The sequence below is a fragment of the Rhinolophus sinicus genome, chromosome 15, assembly GCF_057876585.1.
Source record: "Rhinolophus sinicus isolate RSI-liver-muscle chromosome 15, RSI-T2T, whole genome shotgun sequence".
In the NCBI taxonomy this organism is placed as follows: Eukaryota; Metazoa; Chordata; class Mammalia; order Chiroptera; family Rhinolophidae; genus Rhinolophus; species Rhinolophus sinicus.
In genome coordinates this window covers 115,993,234-116,005,873 of record NC_142515.1, presented here as the reverse complement: position 1 = coordinate 116,005,873, position 12,640 = coordinate 115,993,234, and positions in this window count along the sequence as shown.

Here is a 12,640-nt window from a genome sequence, read left to right as displayed (position 1 = left end):
AACCGGTTAGGCAGCTGAGCCCTTCTCTCTGTCATCCTCCCCTGAGGCCCAGTAAGTGACCTCCCCCTTGGCCATCCTCACCCACCATCCTGGTGGTCTCCCCTTGTTATCCTATCTCAGCCCAGGCTCTGGGGAGCCTTTGTTCACTTATCTTAACTTGTTCTGTGGGTGTTTCATCCCTTCAGCTGCCCCAGGAGTTCTACTCCACTCCCTCCTATCGCAGGCCACTCCCTCTTCTCAGGAATGTTTCTCTTATCTGTTTTCCTGTCAAGGCAGCTGGCAGCTTTATTCAGAATCTAAAGACTCATGTAATCTTGAGCAAACCGGCTGTGAGGAGGGCTTAGGATCCTCTTTGCGGAGCAGGGAGGAGGGGTGGTTCCTAGACCAGGCACTCTAAAAACTACCAATTGGCTGCCTGGACCATAAAAGCATTCGGTGAATGTCTACATTTTTTTGTTTTTCACTTAGAATTGTATCCCGATGGGATGGACGCACCGGTACGTTAGCTGCAAAATATACATTCCAATAGCTGAATGAGTTGACCTGTTGTATGGGGTTACTTAGTATTGTTCATGTAAATACTGGAGAATACAATGGTTTTCGCTGTAGCACAGTTGATGTTAAACTGTTCTGACAGTAAGTAGGCAACAGGTTCAGCAGCTTCTAAAGGAAAATCCTGGTTTGTGTTAATAAAACATTGTCATCAGCATCGAGAAGAGCACATACTCTATTTACTATGCCTTGCAGTGTCCTCCCCCATTTATTTAACAGCTGTATTAAGTTATACATGAGTGACTATGATACCAAATTAGGACTTAACACTACCCTGTGTTAAGTATTTAGAATTGGAATTTATCCTACTCACAAGAAACTCAGAATTATAGAATTTAATTCATTCACAAGATCTTCAGTGAGTTCATTACTGTCCTATGAACTAGAGATACAAAGATGAGCGAGACATGGTCTCTGTCCTGGAAGAACTTAAGATACAGTGGAAAAGAGTGCAAATGAGTATTAAAACATTTTCACAAGGTTGACTTGTGACTGTCAATCTCTGTTGTATTCCTGGTATCTAGGTTTCCTGAAAATGCATTAAATTGAAACGAAATAACATTCAGTAGTGGTATTATAACGCCTGGTCTTATGGGAAAACTAAAAAGTGATCTGATCAGAAAAAAAAAAAATCACCATAAAAAATCATTATTTTTACTTCTGATATTTTTCAGTTGAAATAATGAAAGTAACACATGCTTACTGTGAAAAAACATCATCCACAATTCCATCATTTTACTGTTTTGGAGGGACTTGCATAGTTGAATCTTTATGAAAAGGGACAAACTCACATCGATTCATTAGTCTATATTAAGGCTGATAATACCTATTCCACCATTCTGATTTCACCCTCCCATTATTTTTAACTATTTTTTTCCTGAATAAAGACAATGATGGTCAGTAGATTACACCCCAAACCTACTCATTCTCATGGAAGTAATATCTTTAGAGCTAACTGGGGGAAAAAGCATTTACTTAAGAGCAGTGGCCTTTGGTTTTGTTTTATTTAAGCTTTTAGTGATAAGAAAAGAGCTTCTAGATCACAATTTAGCAAGTGAGTTGAGTCTACGGAATACAGAGATCATCATGATTCTAAGGGTCAGGTAGACAATTTCTTACACTGGTGGAAATTCATACCACTATGGTGCCTTTCAAAGAGGTCTTCCATGGACAATACTTTTCCTGCATTCATATTCATTACCGGTTCTGCCAATTCACCCTAAAGTCTTTCACTGAAATCAATCATAACCACCACTTTTCCCCCACAAAAGACAAATAACTTATAAAATTATCTAAATTTAGTAAGTCAATGTACCAGTCCATTCGAAGGGTGGTTTTACAAAAATTGAAGGTTGTATTTGGCTTCTCAGAAGTCTTTCTTGAAAGAGATGAAATATTAAAGATCGGTGTGAAAAATGCAGGTTTTTAATTTCTTACATTTTTTTTAAAAATAGGGCCCTCCTCAGACTAGCACCTGGAAATTCAACACCAGGTTTTTCTCTACCTTACCTCAATCTCTGACTTTGGCTAAGTCATCCCTTTGTACCTAAGTTTTGTCACCCAAAACATTGTATCAATCATTAGAAGGTGATGATAACCAAATCATGACTAAGGGTTAGAGAAGATAAATACATTTATATTTTTAAGAAAGGAATTTAAACCACATCCCTTTAAGAGAGCAAAGACAATATGAATGTCTCTTCATGTCTTTGATCTATAATTTCCAAAATGAAGAGCTGAGTTAAATGATTTCTTGGGCCCAATGTGGTATTAAAATTCTATTTCCATGTTATTCTATTATCATGAGAATTATGTCCAGAAAAGACATAAAATACCAAGACAACAAACATAAATAGTACATCCATAGTACACATCTCTAAAATGCTTCCAATTTAGCTTCTTCAATAAGAAGTGAAATCTCAGAGAGGCTTAGCTGGCAGTGAAAAGTTACTCTGAAACCTGTAGTTAGACACAGGTCCAAGGTCAAGGAATAAATGTAGTTGGAATCCCAACAAAGTAGACATGGTAGCAGAGGAAATCATTTAGAGGAGCCTAGAAAGAAATTTGCTATTTTCTCCATTCTGATTTTATTCACACCAATAGAAAAATTACTTCCAAAGCAATTTTTAAATTGTATTTAATAATGAAGTATCAAAGTAGATACAGCATTAGGCATTTCTGTAGGCCATTCACATGGTTTTTGGGTGGCTGAAGGCCCTCAGCTTACACTGTATTTGAGGTATTAATGGCTTAGTACAACAAAATATCTTAATGGCATATTTACTGAAGTACTTAATCTAGTCCTTGCGGGTGAAGAGATTAAGTGCATCCCTGTTAGAAGCACAGAATCTTACTAGAGACAGTAGAATGGCTGCTGCAGGTTGGAGTCCACAGACTCACCCTGTGGCTTGTTGATAACCTCAACTTGTCAAAGTTATAATTTGCCACCAGGCATTTTGAATTAGAACCTAAGACATTTCATCAATACCTGTCAATCCACACCCAGCAAAGAAAGCAATACAGTGTCAAGCAAAGGATTTAATTTAATGAGCTGGCCATAAACCTGTCATGGGTTGTTTTTCCTTAGCTTCCCTTCTTTCACCACTTCCCAAGCCAAATCCAACCAAATACACGGGGTTCAACAGAACACTCTGAGTTGAGAGAAATCCCCACAGACTTCTCCACCACCCATCTATATAATCTACTAGAGAACTAGTTGGTCAATAGGGCCTTAGTTTATTTGACTGTTAAACAAAGAGATTAAACTAAATGGCTTTTACAGCTAACATTCCACAGTTCTATCTCATTTTTTTCCTTAGGTAACTAGGAGTTTGAAGAACGCGGAACAAAGCCAAATTTCCAATTTTTGCCTCAAGGAAATTTGATTTTTTTTCTTTTCAATCTCTATGGTACAAAAAAAGCTGAAGGTACCTATTTTAGCTTTCCTCCTTTAGAATGGTATTTAAAGAATGAAACAAGGAATGGCTGCTATTTAAAGAAGCAGTCATTAAAAAAAGAGAATAAAGTTATAATTTAGAATGAAATTCTTTTTAATGAAGTAATGCCACATATAAGTGCATCGTCTTTTAACCTATCTATAGAGAATAAATACCATGCCAGTATCCCTGTGATGTAAATAGCCTCACAAAAGAAGGGGCCACAAAAGACGGGGCCATTAACTATTTTTACTGTAGTTAAGGGGTTTAAAAAATAAATAAATAAAGCCTAGTTCTTCTGAAAAGGACCTGGGAATTGAATATCACTCCTATGTACTTCCTAGAGGAAAATGCATCAGAATAAAACTATATTCAGCTCCACTGTTGGACACAATTACTAATCATATTTATTAGCCACGTTATTACCAGCATTTCCAGTGCAAGCAACAGAAAGATTAAAATGTTCTTAAATGTTGGCATATGAAGCTGAAATGAAATAAAGTGTAAAGGCCAGATATTCATTCTGGCTCTCTCTATAAACAATGACATAAAGAATAACACATTCAATCATTTCTGGGTCAGGCAAAAGAGACGTCGTATACAAGACATCCGGTTTTATAACAAGGTTCTAATGGGGGGAAGGAGTGGGCTGAAAGAATGGATTCTTTAACCGAGTTGAGTGACAACTTTTAATCTGAAAAGGACAGAATAGTTTCGCTAAATCATACAGAAGCGATTGAATACCTTCTCCATGAAGTGGCCTACTCTTAGGCTGCAGGAGGATTAAACTAGTTATTTCTAAGTTCTTCAAGCCTCTTTTTTCAATGATTCCTGGAACTTTCAAAGACTATTCCAAATGAAACACATGCCCGGTTTGAAGGCAAATCTACCCCAGAAAAAGCCTCCTTTCACACCTAGTTCTATCTCGCCTCAGTCAGTTTATTCAAGATTCTGGCCTTTCAGGTTTCTGAGCTCAAATTTTCATTTCAACTACTCTACCTCCTAGAAATACCTAATGGACTATTAAAGAACTGGCAAAGAGTAAAAGAAATATTTCATAACTTGTATTTTTATTTTGGTTAGAAAAATTCACAGGTTATTTTAATTCACTGCTATAGTTCTTAGCCCATTTTAGAAGAGCAGTCGGGGCTGGAATTTTTTTTTTTTTTTTTTAATCTTTTCTCTAGACTACCTGCAAATCATTAAAAACGTATCCCCAGTTGGGCCCACAGTTAATTACTGTTCTTTGAGAAATCCATCTGTAAAGATTCAGTATAAAATATATTTTATTTCCCATTTTGCTTGTGATCCTAGGTTATTTGGTGCCTCTGCTTCGGCTAATCTTGACCCGATTCTCAGAAAATAAACACAGTGGTTTCGAGTTCACAACCTTTGGGCATCCGCGTAGCACACTTGAGGCTAACGCTGCTCATATGGGACCACACAAGGATACACAGAGCACCCAAGTCGTAAAAAGAAGTGATTTGAGTGTATGCCGCCAACATCATTTCCATTAATGAAGAAGGTATTGAAATCCTATGATTCTGAATTAAGAATCTCCTTCTGTATCATGTTGAAATGATCTTTGAAGCTGCAATTTACTCCACGTTTACCACGCAGCAGCAGTAAGTTCAATGTGTGTTTAGTATGAGGCTCCAGCTGCTCCATTCACACTTGATCCTGCCCTTCAGACCCAGAATACACACAGGGAGAGAAAGCAAAGTCACTGAGAACTGACTGAGAAGTTATCAACTATTAATTGTCCCTCTGATTGACAGTTATTATTCTAATGATGCCAAAAAATTTCAAAAAGTTAGTATCAGAGATGAAAACCCAAGAATCCTTATTAAAATGAAGCCCTTATATTGGCATTTGGTCATGAAACTAGTCAAAATAAGGAAAGAGCACTGCATCAGGAGTGGGAAGACCTAGGTCACTTACCTGTGGTTTCAGTTTCATCTGCCTTCTGGGGCCAACACCTGCCTTATCTACCTGGCAAGGTTGCCTTAAGCATCTAATTGAGGCAATGGGCATGGTTCTCTGTAAACAATAAAAGGCTTTGCCAAATGTTTGAATAATTCACTTTCTTGTTATGTGTACAGAAAACGGAATACATTTTTAAAAGAAATTTTCACCAAAATGTTTCAAAAGGACTGCAAAAGATTCCTAATAAAATTTCCTACTGTTCTCATTAGGAACTGAAGGGAAGGGGTAGCAAGGTAGCAGCAGCCCAAGGAATCAGACAACAGAGAGCTCAAAATCCGGCATCAGGGAGAGCACTGAAAATACTTGAATCTTCCTAAGCAAGTATGGAGAAAAGAGAGTCGCAATTTCCCACAAGCCCTAATTTCAATTTAATTTACTGATTTTTTTTTTTTTTTTTAACTACAAAGCAGCAAAATATTTGAGCAAGCAGAGCTATTTATTGGCCTCCCCAGGGCACTTGTCCTTAGATTGGCCCCTTCTTGCATCTTTACAATGTCTTTGGACACCTGTAAAATTCCGAAGGCAAAAGAAAACATCTGCTCACACCCCTACTTATGCCTCTGGGTCCTATGAGCCAATGTTATTACTACTTTATTAATAATTATTACAGTATCATAGTAGGATTTAGATGAGACCACATATAGATGGCAATAGTAAATTGTATAGATGAAGTATTATTTCATTGAGACTATACTAATTCATTTGTGATTTATTGCTAATCCAATGAAGGGCCCCTAAGTATCTAAGTGCCCCAGGCCCAGAATTACTTACACAAGGCCAAAATAATTAAACACAAGCCTCAGTATGAAGTAGAAACAATAGTTCAAGACTAAGTTTAGAGATATGTTTCTCTATGAAAGACTGGCGGAAAGAGATCCCTTACTCTTTACAAGGCTTAGTTCCATTAAATCACACTGATGTATTTTCAAAGTTAAAGTCCCAAAATAGTCATGCAAGCATCTTCTCTAAGTCGTCACAGAAAGAAACATAAGTGAATACTTTTCTCTGTATCAAATCAATCTTTCCTCCTCTCCACCTTTGTCCTTCCATCCATCCCTCCATTCTGCCTTCTCTCACTCTTTCTGAAAAGCAATGGACCTAATCTGTGAAGATACAGGAAACAACATAGCCTGGTCAACTTTTTGTATTTCTTTATCTTTGTGTCCCCATCCTGCCTATCCCCTCCCCACTCTCCTAACTGTAATGATACGGGGAGGGAAGGTTTTATTTGATTAGGTCAAAGGTGAGAATCCCAGGACAATAGTGTCCTTTTCATGTTCTTTGGTATGACAGAAAACAAAAAACCAGAGGCCACATACCTATCTTATCCACACATACCATCAATATCAATCGGTATTCCACTACAGCCTTGGGCAGTTTATTCTGAAAGTATTCTGCGCCCTAACCACTCATATCCTGATGACCCAGCTTTCTTTTGACTGTTCATCAATTCCTTGTATTTTCCTCTTATCAACTTTTGTAAATAGAAATCAGCTACCAACATTTCATAACATCTACATCAGGGGTGTCCAAACTTTTTTCAATAGTTTTCACCAAGGGCCATATGCAGTAAAATACACAAACAGCCAGGCCACTCACTCGAGGTGAAGTACGTATTGCCTCACCTGGTTTATTTAAGTAAACTAAATATATTTTTGGAATTTGCTGCAGGCCAATTAACAGTGGATTGCGGGCTGCAGTTGGCCCGCGGGCCGCAGTTTGGACACCCCTGCTCTACATGAATCTTTCTGATGTTCAAGTAATATTAAATCATTTCTAGTATGTGATATGCAACACTGGATGACGTGATATAGAAGATGATAGATGATTGATAAATAGCTAGCTACAGATAGACAGAAAAAGGGACTTCAGAGTTACTTAGAAGTAAATATTCAACTTAGTCATTTAGTGCCTGTGCAACTTAGTCAAATTAATCAAACTGTTTCCTTCATTCTAAAAAAGGGGATAATGATAATTATAGGGAATATTATAGGGATTAAATATGACAATACATAAAAAATTCTTCATTATAATGACTGGCATAAAGAAAGCACTCAGTAAATGTTAACTATTTTAACTATTTTTAATGTTCTGAGGACAAGAGGCAGTCTTTGCAAGGAATCAATTAAGAGTGCCAGGCCTAAGTCAACATTTGAAAGAACCTGGGTCCCTCTACATGCCAAGCCTTCTTTCCTCTTTCACATTTCAGTGTTAAAATATGTGAGTGAAACAAGATCACTAAACAGCAACGCTTGTAATTAACGTGAAAAAAAAAGCAGCAGAGAATTTGATTGCAGAAACACTTAAAAGGACCTTTTAAGCACAGAAGATGATTCAGATCTATCCTGTTGCTACTCTGAATAATACTAGAACTACTCCCCCCCCCCCCCCCCGCCAGAAACAGCATGACCACTGGAAAGGTTGGAGTTTGTGGTCAGTCATAATACATCTTCAATAAGCATGAGGAAACAGAGTCTAATGTTGAAATAACTAAATCTTAACAGTAGTTGGAATAACAGCTTACTCCTTTACCTCTTTAGGATGGAAAGTTATCTTTTCACTCGACAAAAGCATACGACAATGACAGATACCATGTGTATCTTCTGTTATATGAAATTAAAGATATGGTACAATTTCTTCATGGTGATAATTCCTTTTACAATAATTTTTACTATGAAATACTCCAGATACTGTTTTAAATGTAGAGAATGTAATAAACCTCTGGGTATACACTACTTAGCTTGAGAAATAACACATTACAAATGTAATTGAATCCCCCCCGCCCCACCTCATTTCTCAATTCCTCTTTCCCATGGACCCCGAGGTAATCACCATACTGAATTTGGTGTTATTTATTCACATGGGATATATTATCAAGGTTACTCTCTCAGGCCAAGATAAAAGGGCTAGTTTTCTATGAATCTTTAGAGCTAATTGTTCCCTTTGAATTTATGGTGTGGCACAGTCTAATGATATCAGAATTAGGTATTTTTTTTCTATTAAATCAAAAATATGCCATTTTAAGGCCAATCCAACTGTGAAATGCAATGCCCGTTTAAAAACGAAAATAAGGGCAGCTGGATAACTCAGTTGGTTAGAGCCCGAGCTCTCAGCAACAAGGTTGCTGGTAAAATTCCCACAAGGGATGGTGCGCTGTGCCCCCTACAACTAAGATTGAAAATGGCGACTGGACTTGGAGCTGAGCTGTGCCCTCCACAACTAGACTGAAGAATAACAACTTGACTTGGAGCTGATTGGTCCTGGAAAAACACACTATTCCCCAATAATTTTTTTTTTAAATAAAAAAATAATACTAAATAAACCCAAGGTTATTTAGAAACATGGGAAGAATAAAACTGTATAAATGTGGAAAGAATTCAAGATTTGAGTTTCAGCAATATGGGCGACTATACATAAAAACCCGCCTGCTAGATCAACTAGAACTGCTGGAGAAAAATTACACATTCTTTTAAAAACTGCACAGCTAAGTCCACATAAAAGAAAAATATCCAGGTGTCAGGAATAATGAAGCGACTGAAAACTGAACTGGCAAATGAGTAGGCTACCGTTTTTGCCTCAATGGCAGGTAGTGAGCAGTAGTTGCCATCTAAGAGTTTGGTTTTAAAGGGAATGCAAAGGGTTAGAGATGAGAACTCGTTGAAACTAAGATCCCCACATTAAAGTGGAAGGGCTACACTCTCAGTTGAGGGGGAGAAAATCTGCCCATTAGCAAAACAAGACAATTGGCACTAGGCAAAGCTGTTTACCTGTGCTTGGGCTCTGACGGGGGAAAATAAGTCACTTGAGAATTCATAAGATGGCCTGCACAACACAGAGGATTGAATTTATGTCAGATGTGGTCTAGCAAGGCACAGCAAGAAATTACAAAGAACTAAGTCCTAAGCAGGGATCCCCAATGAGTGAGTGTACATAGAAGTAAACCCAAAACTCTCCAGAAAGAACATTCTTAACCCAGGCTGCACAGGAATTTTATAAAGACCTACTGAAGATAGACGCACAATCCAAGATTTAAAACAGAACAGAAAACAATCTATACTAAGCAGCCAAAAACAGCAGATGGAAACACCCAAGAAATTAACACAATAGAAATGTCTGATAGAAACTACTAAAAAAATTATGACTAAAAGGATTATCACATATTTTAACTTTTCGTCCAAAATTCCCTAAAATTCTGATAACTATTACAAATTCTGCATTCCTTAACATATATAAAAATGAGAAATAGGTAAGCAGCTGTTAAGGGAAAGATTACTAACTGCATTTGGAGGGAAGATGAGGCCAAACCAGAAATAGGAAACATTGAATTATTTGCCACTGAATTATTTTGGCACTACGTAATAACATAAAGTGAATGCACTTAATAGTTAGCGACTATAGAGAAACATGGCCCCCTCTTGGAAAGGGGTAAACTTAGGCTCTTTCCTCAAAAGTACCTGCAAAATCATTGAGGTGCAGCAAGCAAATACCTATATAAGATTTGCAGGATTTTGGTCTATACATCAAAGCTAACATGGTAGTTTGAACGTTGGAAGAGGTGGTGGTGAGGAAAAATACTATACCCATCTTTTAAATATTTCCTATGTTCAACTATTTGTAATGCTGTATGAATTAATGATCTGTGTATTCTTAATTTATTCTTCTGAGGACCCCGTATAATACAGACAGCATGGTTTAAATATCTGTTGATTATCTTTAACCTAAAGAATTCTGTCTATTTTCATATTCTCATTCCTTTCTTGCCATTTCCACTGCCTCATTCCTATCTGGTCCTCAGCACACGACACCTGGGTTTTTTATTTAGTCATCAAATATTTTATTGCCAGCTTACCATGCATCAAGTACTGTCGTTCTAGAGACTACATTATTAAGATGGTTTCAGAACCTATCTTCATCGCCGCCAGTACTTCTTGCTCCAGTTGAATCTTACTGATTTGACCTTCTTATAACACATGTCACTCACCCACCTGTTCAAAACACCCTTCAATGGTTCCCTGAAAGACACAGGCCAAACATTTTACCTCGATATTAAACGGCCCTTCAAAATCTGGCCAGAAATGATCTTTCTAAAGTTTTGTCTCACCTCTCTCCTAGATGTTTATTTGCAGTGGTTTGGGAAGCAGTATCTTCCAAATTAGCCACATAGATTTCTTTTTCCCAGAAAGTCAAATGAGTGAAAAACAAAAATTATATTCTATGACAGAAAATATACAAGAAATAAAGATATGAAATGGTGGAAAGTAACAGAATGGAGAAAGACATAATATTCAGGCACTAATCAAAAGAAAACTAGTATAGCTTTATTAAATCAGACAAAGTAGATTTTATGACCAAAAAAATTACTAGAGACAAAGTACACTTCATAATGAATGCTTTGATTCATCAGATAGTTATAACAATTCTAAGTGTGTAATGTGTACTTCATAACGTACCCATAAAATATAGAGAGAGAATTGACAGAATTTCAAGGAGAAGTAGAAAAACCATCAATCATATGTAAGGTTTTCATATAACTTTCTTATTAATTGATAGAACAAGTGGGCAAAAAAATCCATAGAATATGGATTAATTAATATATATGGAGCACTGCACCCCAAATATGATTTTTATAAAACATTAATAAAAACTGAGCATATGCTGGGCTATTAAAGCAAGTTTCAACAAATTTCAAAAAATGTTCCCTGACCACAGAGTAATTATGCTAGAAACCAATGAAAATCCCCACATATTTCTAAAGAAAATTAAGAAATGTCCTTCTAAATAACTCATGGGTCAAAGAGAAACATTCTAATAGAAATTAGAAAATATTCTAACTGAATGATAATGGATAATTTTGTATCAAAACATGTAAGATTGGGGCCAGCCTGGTGGCTCAGGAGGTTGGAGCTCTGGGTTTCTAACACCGAAGGCTGCCGGTTCAATTCCCACATGGGCCAGTGCCAGATGGCTCAGTTGGTTGGAGCCCGGGCTCTCAACCACAAGGTTGCCGGTTCGACTCCTCAACTCCCGTAAGGGATGGTGGGCTGTGCCGCCTGCAACGAACAACGGCAACTAGACCTGGAGGTGAGCTGTACCCTCCACAATTAAGATTGAAAGGACAACAACTTCACTTGGAAAAAGTCCTGGAAGTACACACTGTTCCCCAATAAAGTCCTGCTCCCCTTCCCCAATAATAAATAAAAAAGAACAACAAAAAACAAAAACAACAACAACAAAAAAAACAATGTAAGATCGACTAAAGCTGTGCTTGAAGGGAAATTTACAGTTTTAAGGGCAGATTCTTCGTTTTTAGAGAAAAAGAATGCTAAAAACCATTAATCTAAGTATTCATCTCAAAAACTGAGAACAATAAGTCAAATTAAGCCCAAAGAAATAGAATAATAAAAAGGAGAAATTAATGAAATAGAACAAATGCAGAGGTTGCCAAAAAGAAGTATACGCATTTTAAGAAAGGAAAACAACTCTTAAAATTGTACTACTCAATATATACCAATAACAAAAGATGAGCGCATGTCATGTTTGACTTCTGCAATTACAAGAGGGGCACAAAGTGGCTACCATCAGCGTCTGATTACGGCGAACTACTTCTTGAGCAACAATGACCAAAGTGTCCACTTGCATACATTTTTTTGGCACCCCCGGTATATTCTATACAGAAGATAAAGCCAAAAGTTGGTTCTTAGAAAAGACTAACAAATTGGTTAAGTTTCCGCTGAAACTAATGAAGAGGAAAAAAGAGATATCACAAATAACCAACATCAGGAATGATGAGGGATCTAACTACAGATTTATAGACGTTAGAAGATTATAAAATGATAATATGAAGAATTTGGCATCAAGAAATTTGAAAATGTAGATGAAATGGATAAACTCCCAGGAAAATATAAATTGCCAAAACTTACAAAAGAAGAAGTATAAAAATCTGAACAGTTATCCATCTGCTTAGAGTTAGAAATCAAACCTATAATTATACCTTCACAGTGACTCTTATAAGAAATTATTCTAATCTCACACAAATTCTTCCAGAAAATATAAAAACAAAAACAAAATATTCCCCATTCATTTTATGAAGCCAAAGTAATTCCACTGCCAAAACATGTAGAGGACCGTACAAAGAAGTAGTATTACAGGCCAATCGCATTCACAAT